This window comes from Panicum virgatum, chromosome 6K (genome assembly GCF_016808335.1).
Source record: "Panicum virgatum strain AP13 chromosome 6K, P.virgatum_v5, whole genome shotgun sequence".
NCBI lineage: Eukaryota > Viridiplantae > Streptophyta > Magnoliopsida > Poales > Poaceae > Panicum > Panicum virgatum.
In genome coordinates, this window is record NC_053141.1 from 18,968,072 (window position 1) to 18,981,139 (window position 13,068).

General features: G+C 43.8%; 1 long non-coding RNA gene across 1 annotated transcript; it reads right to left on the reverse strand.

Annotated features, from left to right (window-relative positions):
• Positions 1–11,934: 11,934 nt before the first annotated feature.
• LOC120711982 lies at positions 11,935–12,749 on the reverse strand. The gene is made up of 2 exons (XR_005690572.1): positions 12,551–12,749; positions 11,935–12,460 (listed from the first exon to the last, which is right to left on the reverse strand). It is a non-coding gene; the product is annotated as an uncharacterized LOC120711982 (long non-coding RNA).
• Positions 12,750–13,068: the final 319 nt, after the last annotated feature.

The following is a 13,068-nucleotide window of genomic DNA, read 5'->3' on the forward strand; positions in this document are numbered from 1 at the left end:
TTTAATCGGATTTCTCCGGCTCCAACATTGATTTGTGCTCCCGCAGTGCTTAGGAATGGCCTTCCTAGGATTAGTGGTGCATCCTTGGAAATATCCATGTCTAGCACTACGAAGTCGACAGGGATAAAGTAGTCCCTAACTTTTACCGGTACATCTTCTGCAATCCCTTCCGGATACCGTACCGAAGAGTCTTCTAGCTAGAGATGCATTGGGGTTTGTGTGAGGTGCATGAAGTTTAGCTTGTCGTAGACGGATTTTGGCATCACGCTGACACTTGCTCCTAAGTCACACAAGGCACGGCCAAAGTGTTGTGCCCCAATTGAACACATGATCGTGGGGCATCCTGGATCTTTCTTCTTCTCCGGAGGTTGGTTGAGTATAGCTGCGCTACACTCTTCTGTGAGCTTGACAACCTCCGTGGTGGGCAACGGCCATTTGTTGTTGATGATGTCCTTGATATATCGGGCGTAGGTTGGCACATGCATTACGTCCAACAAAGGGACGTTAACATGTATCTTCTAGATCATCTCGACAAAACGGGTGAACTGCTCATCCACGGTTGCCTTCCGGTTACGAGTGGGGAATGACAAAAAGCTTGTCTCAATATAATCTTGTGGAGCCGTTCCCTTTTCTGGTTCCCTGGTTTCTTCTTGTTCTGTCGGTTGCTCTTCTTCTTGGGCTGCTGATGCTTTTCCTGCATGGTTAGGGTGTGGTGGATCACAAGTGGACTTACCACCCCTCGTAGTCATCGCTTTTACATTCTCGGAGACAGGAACGGAAGCGGCTATTTGAGCAAGAAGAGATTCAAACTTTTAATTGAAACTTGACTGATTTTTAAGCGTGGAAGACAACATTTCAATCTTTACATTTAAACTTTCCAGGGTTTTATCGTTGGCTAAGAGCTTTTTATTTATATTTTACTTAATTTTAACTTGGCCAAGAACAAGCTCTCTTAAGGGAGGTCGGTTCGAATTGAAATTCGAATTGAAAGAAGGATTATAATTATTACCTCCCTGGAATGGTGGACGTGGCTGGTTCCACCCCTGGCCTCCTTGCTGAGGACGGTACCCATTGTTGTTGTTGTTGAGGTATGCGCAGTCTTCACGGGTTTTGGGGCAGTCGTTCCCTGAATGTCCATCATTGCCGCAGACTTCGCACGTGAAGTGCGAACCCATGGCGTATATGGGAGCATGGATTTGTTGCTTGCTCCCTTCCTCCATCTTCTTGATGTGGAGGTCCAGTTTCGCGGCAATCATATCCGTCTCCTTGATGGTATGCATGCCCTTCGTGTGGGGTTGGAGTCGTTCATCGCTCCACCCCTGATTGGAGACCATCTTCTCGACCAATGCTTTGGCATTAGCTATGGTCAGGTCGAGGAAGGCTCCTCCAGCAGCAGCGTCGATGTTGGCTCTGGATGTTGTCATGAGCCCGTTGTAGAAGCTTAGTAGGACGAGCCACTCGTCCATGCCGTGGTGGGGATAGGCCAGGATGTATTCCTGCAGCCTTTCGCAAGCTTCTGGGATGGATTCCATCCCTGTCTGCTGAAAACTTGAAATCTTCCCGCACAGGGCATTTGTTTTGCCCAGCGGGAAGAACTTTGCGAGGAATGCCTTGGAGCATTTGGCCCAGGTGTCGATGTCCTTTTCCTTGTAGAACCATTGTTTCGCCTTCCCCAGTAGGGAGAAGGGAAACAAACGAAGCTTGATAACATCGGTGGTGACACCCCGTATGACTATGGTGTCGAGGTGCTCCAGAAAGTTCTGCAGATGTGCATTGGCGTCCTCATTTGGCTTGCCACAGAATGGGCTAGCCTGCACCATGTTGATGAGGCTGGATTTCAGCTCGAAGTTCATGCCCCCGATATTGATGTTGGCTCCAGTAGCCACATTATCGGTGGAGGGGACGGAGAACTCACGGAGAGTCTTTTTAGCCATAGCCTCAATAGCAAGTGGTGCTTCTGAGATGGGTTCCTGTGCCGGGAGAATAGTGAGAGGAGGAACGATGCAAGGTCGTGCCCTTCTCACGAGCTTCTCTAGATTGTCTGTGTAGTTTCCTAGCAGGGAGAAACTAGTCATACACTACCCCTGTCTTTTTTAAAATCAAAAATAAAAGAAGACATAAAGTGACATTAGCCTGAAAGAGTAATGACTATATCCTGAGTACAAAGCCTAGATTAATATCAGCACAATAACTTTATTCACATCCATCCCCGGCAACGGAGCCAGAAATGCTTGTTGGCATTTCTTAAGTTGATACCGGGTTTGCGAAGACCTCGGCAACGGCCTCAGAAACGCATGTTGGCAGTCCTTAGTGCAATCACTAGAAATGAGAGCGCCGAACCCATCCTAGTAACTGCACCCAAGGGGTGCCACTCTCGTGGTATAATCTATACAATTACAGATGGATCCGCAAGCACACGGATATACCATTGTAGCATTTCACCCGAAGAGTAAGGGTATCGTTATTTATTTGTTTCCCAAAGGATGGCAGTGGCAAAGATACTGTACTTAACATTAACCATGACATTGTGCCTCAGGCAATAGGCAAAACTCTAACAGGGGTAAGTCCTGGTAAAGAAATAAGCAAGGGTAATGCGACACAGCACACAACCACACTCCAAGAGGAAGGAATAAAAGAGAGAAATGACAGAACAAAGGACTAATCTATCCTACGTTAAGTCAGCTGGAGGTTAGGCTAGGTTAGATGTCCTAGTGCTTCTATCCAAAGCTGGGGTCATATTAGGACATAGTTAGGACTTAGGTATGCAGGTGCCAGGAAAATGGGATAGCGGGGAGAAGGTCCCGCACCGGAGTACATCCAGTTCCGTTATCTCTTTGCATGAACTCCTACACCGAACTCGAACGTCGGGAAGTACACTAAACGCAACACAGCTGTTACGCCGGACGGATAGGGCTGTCACCACCTGCCATCTACCCCAGTCTCACCGTGGAGCACGGTCATATTCGAAGGATCCCGCATACCCGAGCACCACGCTCGTGCATGAAGTCACTACCCTAGCATCCCCGGGTCTCCCACCCTTCGGATGGACAAGTAAAACGCTAGAGCAAGTCCGAAAGCACAACGAACCCCTATCCGTACCCGGATCATCTGGCCTAACCAAGACCTCAGCATAACTCATGAACGAACTAACCAAGACCTTAGCATAACTCATGAACGAACCTCCCGTTTTTTAGGTTAGGATCGATTTGCACCCACATAGATTTGGGATTTTTTTATAGGGATGATGGATTTGGGCATCTACTGTAGCTAGGGATTTGGGTTTTTTCTATTGTATCAGATTACTAGAAGTAGTTTAGATCTATATTGTGCTATTGTATGTAGCAATTTTAGAGAATGTAATGTCGATTTTATGTGGCAGATTGGATTTTTCTTATTTTCGTGTGCGGATTATATGTATTAGACTCTATTTGAATGTGTGGATATTAGCCTCTGTATTAGAATCAAGTTGAATATGTGATTATTAGCATCTGTCATGTGTATCATTGACGAGGAATAATCAGTTACAGTGATTAATTTAGTTGAATGTAGTAGCTCTTGTTGACGCAAAAATCAACACACTGGAATCCGAGGGCAAGTGTTCGCCGAGTCACGGAAAATCAACCAAGCGTGCCAGTCAGTTTGATCATTCAACAGACAAGGTGAAAATAATTCTTCTAAGGTCAAAGGGGATCGGCCAATCAGGCCGATTTCATCCTGGCACTAGTAGCGATAACAGCACAGTGGAATAAAGCATGATAAATGAATAATCGGCCATGATAGATGAATAGCAGCACAGTTCGCCATGAGGCCGATTTCCAACATCTCGATGAGTATAAGCAACTCATTGATTCTCCGAAATACATTTATGCAATTAATGATAATAAAGGAGCTATCGGCTAAGAAGCCGATAGAAAATAGAGTGCCATTGGACTTTTAATCCACCATGAACAGGACCATAAGCCAATAATGCTTCGACTAACATTACCAAAAGTATTTCTAGATGAAACAACAACGATGCGCCAGGAAGTTGCAGTCTAGAAATACTACTAGCAAAAGATTAATCTAATCTCATCAGCCAATAGATCTATCCACAATAGAACTCGTTCCCGACAACACTTGAGAAACAGCCAAGATTAAGATGCAACAGGCTATTGAACAATCTATCATCTATTTTATCAAAATAAAGCTAATTAAATCAATCTGAACAACAAGACGATAGATTAACAATAAATCAGCCGATGCAATCTTACTCAAGGCTAGAATAATTATGATTCTACCACATCTAGCAAGAGATAACGCTCACAAGATAGGGCAAAATCGATAACTGGTGAATACCGTAGATCCAAACAGAAGCGAATGTGCCGTCGGCCGGAGATCCAAGATACTCGTGGATAAGAACCAGATTCAACGACAGCGATGCGCCCGGAAGTTGAGATCTGGGATACCCGGCAACTTGTAGGTGAATCTAGACGAAACCACAGCGATGCACCCGGTGGTTAAAGCCTAGAACTCCTGGTAGACGAAGACCGCGACGAACTGGAGATCGAAGCGATGCAGCCTAGCTTGCTGAAGAACTCATCAGAAATCTACATTACTACTACTCTTAGGGCAGAAAGGTAAAGGTAATTGAGAAAGTAAATTGTTTTGTATTGGTCGTGTGACAAACCTTTTACAGAGACTAGGGTACATATTTATACGGTAAACTAACTTGGCTCACAAGCAAAATCTAAGCTAACAAGAAAATATTAAAATACATAGACTCCAATTTTCTATTCGTGGGATCCTTGCTAATTAAGCCCCTCGCCAATCCGTCCGTGTAGAGATTGATCACCATACTAATCATCCTGGACTCCTCCCGTGCGGCACCTTTGCTTTCTTATTTTAATCAATCATCATCCTGCGCACATGCCAAACGCTTCCTTTCTTTATTTAATCTCCTTTTGCTCACGCGTGGTGGCCCTTCCTTTAATCTTGCCTCTTTATTCATTCTGATTAGCCTGCCACGCATGTACTACTTCCACATGCATCTTTCATTATTCACGGGTTCATCGGCACCACATCTTTTACTAATAAAATATCCGGCCACGATCCTAACCACACTTGATTAACTAGAGCTCTTCATGTGATATAATCTGATATGTGCATGCAAGTCTTGTTAGCTTCCTCCTCTTGCCTTCACATGTCGATTCCACATATTTGCATACTCAGCTCTGTCGGCAACTGTCAATGCATATCAGCTTCCCTGTTGATACTCTGTCACACTAACAGCCGATTGCTTCATAATTCAGATTACATCAGATTTACCAAAATCTGGTGTCAACATAAGCCCCCCAGTTTCAGAGTATGAATGTTTCATGCTTCGAAACTCTGTAAATCCAATGCCTCAATCTGTCTGATCACTTAATGGACTTGAGACTTCGGCTTCTGTGGTACTGCTCTTTCATAGCCGATGTCCTTCTTCAATTCTTTTTACCAGAATTTAGCCGATGTCTTCATTCAAATACTTCATCAAAATTTATAGATAGGCTGATGCTCCCAATATGTCAGCCACAAGACTTCAACAACTGACAGGTGATTCTACGACCAACGACAGCGATGCACCGGGAAGTCGGAATACGTAGATTCAGCACCGTGCGATTGAAACTCGTAGCTCGCCGAAGATTGGAGACGATGTAGCTCAGCTTACTTGAAAGAAACACCTGTCATATGAAGACCGTGATGAACCGGAGATCATGACAAATTTTTGATAGTCTTTTCGTAGCCGATGATCCTCTTCAAGTTGTGATCGTCAGTTCCTGCTGCTCAATAATAACCATCGGTCTTTTGACTTCTTGCATCGGGAGTTTTGTTACCGTCTTTATGCGTCTTTATGGCGTCACCTTAACTCGCGCCGGCTTGCATCTCGGGAGCAGGAACTATGCTCCCACGATGGGTGGAAGACTTCATGCCTCAATAGCCGATTTGTTTGCAGGCCAGACTCTTCAATCGGCTATCCCTTTTAATTTATTCCACCGGCTATCATACAAAAAAGCCACAGTAGCCGATGAAAGAATTCAAGAGCTACTCCCCCGGCTCTTATATCCTTGTAGCACCATGGTGGTACCTCCGCCATTCAGTATGCGGGTAGCATCGTCAACTATATCGGCACATCTGGTTGTAAATGCAGCGATTGGGTTGTGATGAATTAATGGCACTGCTACTCCATCGCCGATGCAGACGACACGATCCGCAGCATTACAGAGGGCCATCGGCCAAGAGATGCAAACTTTTATGGGTAGAGTCCTGACTGAATCCGTCGCTGTAGACCAGACTCGAACAGGTGGTGTCCTGGTCAATGGGTTCTGCTTAGCTCACGGGATGAATAAATCGAAGTGTATTTCTTCTCTGCCTCTCTTCCGTGACAACCAAAGTATTTGGCAAATATTTCGCCCTGCTTGAAGACAACACCACTGGCCGCATCATTGAAAACTCCTCTCAACAAGTCTGTCATCATCCTGGTAGAAAACTCGCAGCTGGTCTGGTCCCAGCATCTTTGTATCAAGGTCGACAACATAAAGCCCATGAGACCCAGGAGAGAATAGCCGGTAGGTCATTCAATGAAGAAATTTCTACGTAGACAAAAACCCACCAACCGGCTTTAGTAAATAATGAAAAGCATGTCCTCGGAGAACCTCAGCTCTGAACAGAAGGAAAAGCGACAACTTGAGTCGAATTAAGCCTAGCTGATGACGCCAAAAAATTTATCCGAAGGACCAAGAACTGCAGAAATTTTCCAGGTCTTTTATCTAGCCGATGTATATTTTCCTCATAGAACTTGCACCAATCAGTGTTATATTTATCGGCTTTGTGTCATATTCAGATCATGTATACTGAGCTCTCCTGAATATGTGCTGAGCTGCCTGATATATAATTATGCAGATAGCCGAATTCTCTATCGGCCTTGTAATGCTATGATCAGTTCATCACCTCTAAATTGATAGCCGATGCCCCCGGGACACACATCCAGAATTGGCTACTGGAACTAATCGGCATGGACATCGGCTCCATTAGTAGCCTCGTTGGCTTTTGATGATAACAGCAGCATCAATCAGCCGATACTCCCAGATTCCAGCAGATTAATTCTTAGCTGATTGAGACATCTGATCGGCTTTTTAGTATTATAACTTGCTCTGGCTGAATGGTTTCGATAATCAGCATTGATGGTCCAGCCAATATATGAATCGTTCTTCTCAGACAATATAATCATAAAGGCTGATACAATCAAAACAACCAATGCACTTCACGCCAATCGGGCCATTGATCCATTCTACACCAATGCACTCATAAAGCTCAGAGTCGTTGATGCAGACGACGTGCTTTTTACCTCCACCTCTTATTACTCGTGAGCTTGATGGTTTGATGCTGACTTCACTACACATTTAACTCTGGAGAATACCATCGGCTAATAATTGACTGCACGGAGCGTCATGATGAGGTAATACATTTTTCTCCAGAAAGCCGATGAAAACACACGGACGTGTCCATTAATGTGGGTCAGCCCCACCAAATAAGAAACTTCAGGCACCAAAATGAACAGCAACGTTACTTTAAATTATTCCACTCTCATCAGCTAACATCATGAAAAAGAGCCGATGAGATAAACCTGATGCCCAAGTCTTCTTTAGAGGTCGACGGTGCTATTTGGGACGTTCACGCTCCAGAAGAACGAAAATTCTAGTAGCCGATAGCTTTTATCAGCTTTTAATTATTAGTGGAATAAAAATATCTTGCGAGTTAACCAATCCTACTCTGAGAAAGAATATTGGCGCAGACCCCCTTTTTTTATTTCTTCCATGTCTTTCCCTTTTTAGTCGGAGGTATAGAGATCACAGGCCAGTACAGGAGGCTCCTTGTACATAGTGGCGATCATAGCTCATCCCACACCTGCGCCGGCAGAAAAACTGTCGAGGATCAACATGACGCGGTCGTTGGTGAAGCCCATGAGCAGAGCATCAAGAAAAAGACGCGTCCACAAAACAACGGTGACCCGGTGACCGGTCCATTCATCTCACTTCATCAGAAGCCTGACATCTGATTCTGGAACTGACCAAGAAATCGAGTAAATCCACCAACAGATTATATTGTCATTGCTTCTGAAGTAATCGGCTCCATAATAACCAGCCAAGCCACAAGCTTTGAACATACGCATGCATGCATGCATATGTGTGATACAATTTAGTAATGACTAAAAGCTTCATGCTTTGAAATTAATAGCCGATATAATAATGCTGACGAAACTCCATACTATATAAATCAACTTGAACAAACCAGAGTTTCCACATGAAGGAAGGATTTGCGCATCAGCAGTTTATGAGCCGATGGAGAAAAGGAGCCAATCAGCTTATCGGCTATGCACCTGCCGATTTTTTTTTCTTTTTACCAATGAACTAATCGGCTATACAACAGCCGATTTTATTATTACTTTTTCTTCCACCAATAATCAGTTATTGGCTTTCTAGGACACCCATGAAGCAACTGCCACTAATACATCACTGATTCTTTGAGCCGATATGCACAGCAAGCTCTCACCTTAAACTATCGGCTTCATTTATACCTTCATTAGCTATTCTGGTCGTATGGCCTCCAATCATTAATTGGTCTTCTAGTCCTCACACTGGTCTGAATATTACTTCTGAATGTATCGGCCAATGCCGCAAGTTGACTATCCTCACGTATCCAATGGAAGCGCAGATCGGCTAATGCCCAAACTTGGACCATCGGCGGCATATCATTGGCCAGAGAACATGGTTGGAAATAGCCCGTTATAGTTTCGCTATAGCCTGCTAATAGCTTTTTAGGAGATCTACCGCTACGCTATACAATATTTGTCCGCTATATCCGCTAAAGGAGGTTTTATGAGATTTAGCTATGCTAAATGTCCGCTAAATAGGTTTTTGTGAGACTTAGCAGCGCTAAATGTCAATTGGGTACTATTGGGTAGTTAAGAGACGTATTAGACTCAAATTTTAGGTGTTAGACCAACAATACTTATAATTTGTATGAGATTATTTATTATTTTATCATTCCGCTAAATGAATTAGCTTTCCCCCGCTATAGCTATTTTATAGTTTTTAGAGAAGATTGCCGCTAAATTTCATAGCCCGCTATTTCCAACCTTACCAGAGAATAATACTATATGCCTCCTGTTGCCCATTAATCTTCTACAGCTGAGAACAGGGCAGCCGATGAACTAGCCCCACAACTCCATCGGCTATACTTGTTATTGGCAGCAGAAACTAAACAACTAGTCTGCCATGTTTTCTGTAGCGGTTGATGTGCATGCTGCCGATTTGATTAAACAAATGAATCCACATGCGATTCCTCCATAAATGGTCCGGCACCAAATCTATCTGAGTATACCTGGATAAATCTGCATGCTACGAACTTCTTGTATACCTGGATGCATGCATCGGCCAAAGAGTACTCAGAGGCGCATGCACTGCTCTCCACCACAAGCGCTGATGTAGCCCTGCCTATGTGTTCCTCCACAGTACCAACCCTGATTGACAGCGCCAATGATCCGAAGACTGAATCATGGTGTTTTTCTTTGGCGATTACAGGTCAAGGTACCCGGCCGATTGTTTGACAATTTGTATGTGATAAATCCAGGAAGTACAACTGAAGTAGTCACCAATTCAAGAGCCGATACACGATACTGATCTAATCGGCTGCTCAACAATTGACAAAATGATACTCTTCTAAATTGTTTGTCAATGTCCCCGAGATATATATTTAGAACTGGCCATTCGCAGACAACAAGCAAGGACATCAGTTTCTTTGATTAAAACCTCCATGGTGACTTTTTCTAAGATATATGGGCTCAAATACCACCAGCTGGATCCACAGCGATATTCAATTTAATTTAGTCCCACCAGACGTGTCAAAAGATGTGTTAACGTAAAAATCAACACACTGGAATCCGAGGGCAAGTGTTCGCCGAGTCACGGAAAATCAACCAAGCGTGCCAGTCAGTTTGACCATTTAACTGACAAAGTGAAAATAATTCTTCTAAGGTCAAAGGGGATCGGCCAATCAGGCCGATTTCATCCTGACACTAGTAGCGATAACAGCACAGTGGAATAAAGCATGATAAATGAATAATCGGCCATGATAGATGAATAGCAGCACAGTTCGCCATGAGGCCGATTTCCAACATCACTCAGGAGCTATCGGCTAAGAAGCCGATAGAAAATAGAGTGTCATTGGGCTTTTAATCCACCATGAACAGGACCATAAGCCAATAATGCTTCGACTAACATTACTAACAGTATTTCTAGATGAAACGACAACGATACGCCCGGAAGTTGCAGTCTAGAAATACTACTAGCAAAAGATTAATCTAATCTCATCAGCCAATAGATCTATCCACAATAGAACTCGTTCCCGACAACACTTGAGAAACAGCCAATATTAAGATGCAACAGGCTATTGAACAATCTATCGTCTATTTTATCAAGATAAAGCTAATTAAATCAATCTGAACAACAAGACGATAGATTAACAATAAATCAGCCGATGCAATCTTACTCAAGGCTAGAATAATTATGATTCTACCACATCTAGCAAGAGATAACGCTCACAAGATAGGGCAAAATCGATAACTGGTGAATACCGTAGATCCAAACAGAAGCGAATGTGCCGTCGGCCGGAGATCCAAGATACTCGTGGATAAGAACCAGATTCAACGACTGCGATGCGCCCGGAAGTTGAGATCTGGGATACCGGGCAACTTGTAGGTGAATCTAGACGAAACCACAGCGATGCGCCCGGTGGTTAAAGCCTAGAACTCCTGGTAGACGAAGACCGCGGCGAACTGGAGATCGAAACGATGCAGCCCAGCTTGCTGAAGAACTCATCAGAAATCTACATTACTACTACTAGGGTAGAAAGGCAAAGGTACTTGAGAAAGTAAATTATTTTGTATTGGTCGTGTGACAAACCTTTTACGGAGACTAGGGGTACATATTTATACGGTAAACTAACTTGCCTCACAAGCAAAATCTAAACTAACAAAGAAATATTAAAATACATAGACTCCAATTTTCTATTCGTGGGATCCTTGCTAATTAAGCCCCTCGCCGATCCGTCCGTGTATAGATTGATCACCATACGTAATCATCCTGGACTCCTTCTGTGCGGCCCTTTGCTTTCTTATTTTAATCAATCATCAACCTGCGCACATGCCAAACGCTTCCCTTCTTTATTTAATCTCCTTTTGCTCACACGTGGTGGCCCTTCCTTTAATCTTGCCTCTTTATTCATTCTGATTAGCTGCCACGCATGTACTACTTCCACATGCATCTTTTACTAATAAAATATCCGGCCACGATGCTAACCACACTTGATTAACTAGAGCTCTTCACGTGATATAATCTGATATGTGCATGCAAGTTTTGTTAGCTTTCTCCTCTTGCCTTCACATGTCGATTCCACGTACTTGCATACTCCTAGCTCTGTCGGCAACTGTCAATGCATATCAGCTTCCCTATTGATACTCTGTCACACTAACAGCCGATTGCTTCATAATTCAGATTACATCAGATTTACCAAAATCTGGTGTCAACAGCTCTCTTCTAGTTTGGATTTGGGAGATATAATCAGTTACAATGATTAATAGAGCACTTGCAATCATTCATGTCTAATTATTTCAGTATCAACTATATGTAGCATAAAATGGATTCTAAATCATTTTTGAATTATTTGAGATTAATTTAGCACTTGCAATTATTCATATTTTAGAGTTTCAATACTTACTATATATAGCTTAAAATGGACTCTAAATATGTTTTGAATTGTTTCAGATTAATTTTGTACCTGCAATCATTTATGTTTGAGATTGTAATACTGACTCTAATTTTGTTAATGAAGATTCATTTGCACGACTATGTCTTCATGTTGAATAAGAAGATGACAGTTCATTGCACATTTTCTACTTACAGTGATGAGGAGACCGGAGAATGGCCAGTGCCGACGAAGAAGCAGGTGAGATATGGTGCCTCTACCTTAAGATTTCTAAATTCCAATTATATATATATGCTAACTTGCCCCTCGGTGAATTGACAGCTCAAGCGAAAGGCCGAGAATATTCGCGTCCTCCTCAAATGCAAGCATTTCCAGCCGCCGGCAATTGCAAGCATTCTCAATTTGCAAGACACTGAGAAAAGCTAAAACCAAAATTTACATGCCACATCTCTTGCTTTCCTTTTCGCAGCAGCCTTGTTTGCTTCAACAGAACCTTCACCGGACCTTCAATGTCTATCTTGTGCAGTTTCCCTTACACCCCTGCTAGCCTGTGCCTCTGGCGGCCGCGCCAGCGCCCAGGTTGGACAGGCCCCCGCCCTGATGCTTGGCCATAGGCGCCTCGCTGTCCGTGGCGGCGCTCGGGGCTGAAATGGCCGGTGGGATGAAAGAGGTACGCCCCCTGAGGAAGGAGCAGAGGTTGTGGCACCATGGATTGCAAGAGAAATTGAGTGACAAGAACATGAATTAAAGGAGATTCACAAGAGATTACACATCCATGCCTAGATGGGGAGGGAGGTCATCTCCAGTAGAATCCATTCCGCTCCAAATCGGCGGCCGCCGGCGAGGTCTCCGGGGGATGGGGCAGCGCTAGGGTTTGCGAGCCCTGAGCAGCTCGGGACAGGAAAGGGGAACGGGCGCATGGAGGGAGAAGGATGTCCCCTTTCTTTTTTTTTTCTCACGAAGGGATACGTGTGTAACTAGTGGCAAAGGTAGGTAATTTTACCCTAACTCCACGATAACAGGTGTTTTTGGAGCACCCCTTGAGGAGCTCTAGAAAAAACGTGGAGTTGACCCAACTCCAGGCTTTTTCTAGAGTTGGAGTTGCTGGAGCTGGACCCGTTTGGCACCACACATTGATGGAGTTGCTGGAGTTTTGAGAGTGGAGCTCTACCAAACACGTCCTAATTTTACATGTGTAGGTATCAATTCACCATGTCTCGGGAACAAGAAATCTCAAATGGATGGTTCTACCCCACTTGGAGATATGACGAACACATGCAAATGTAG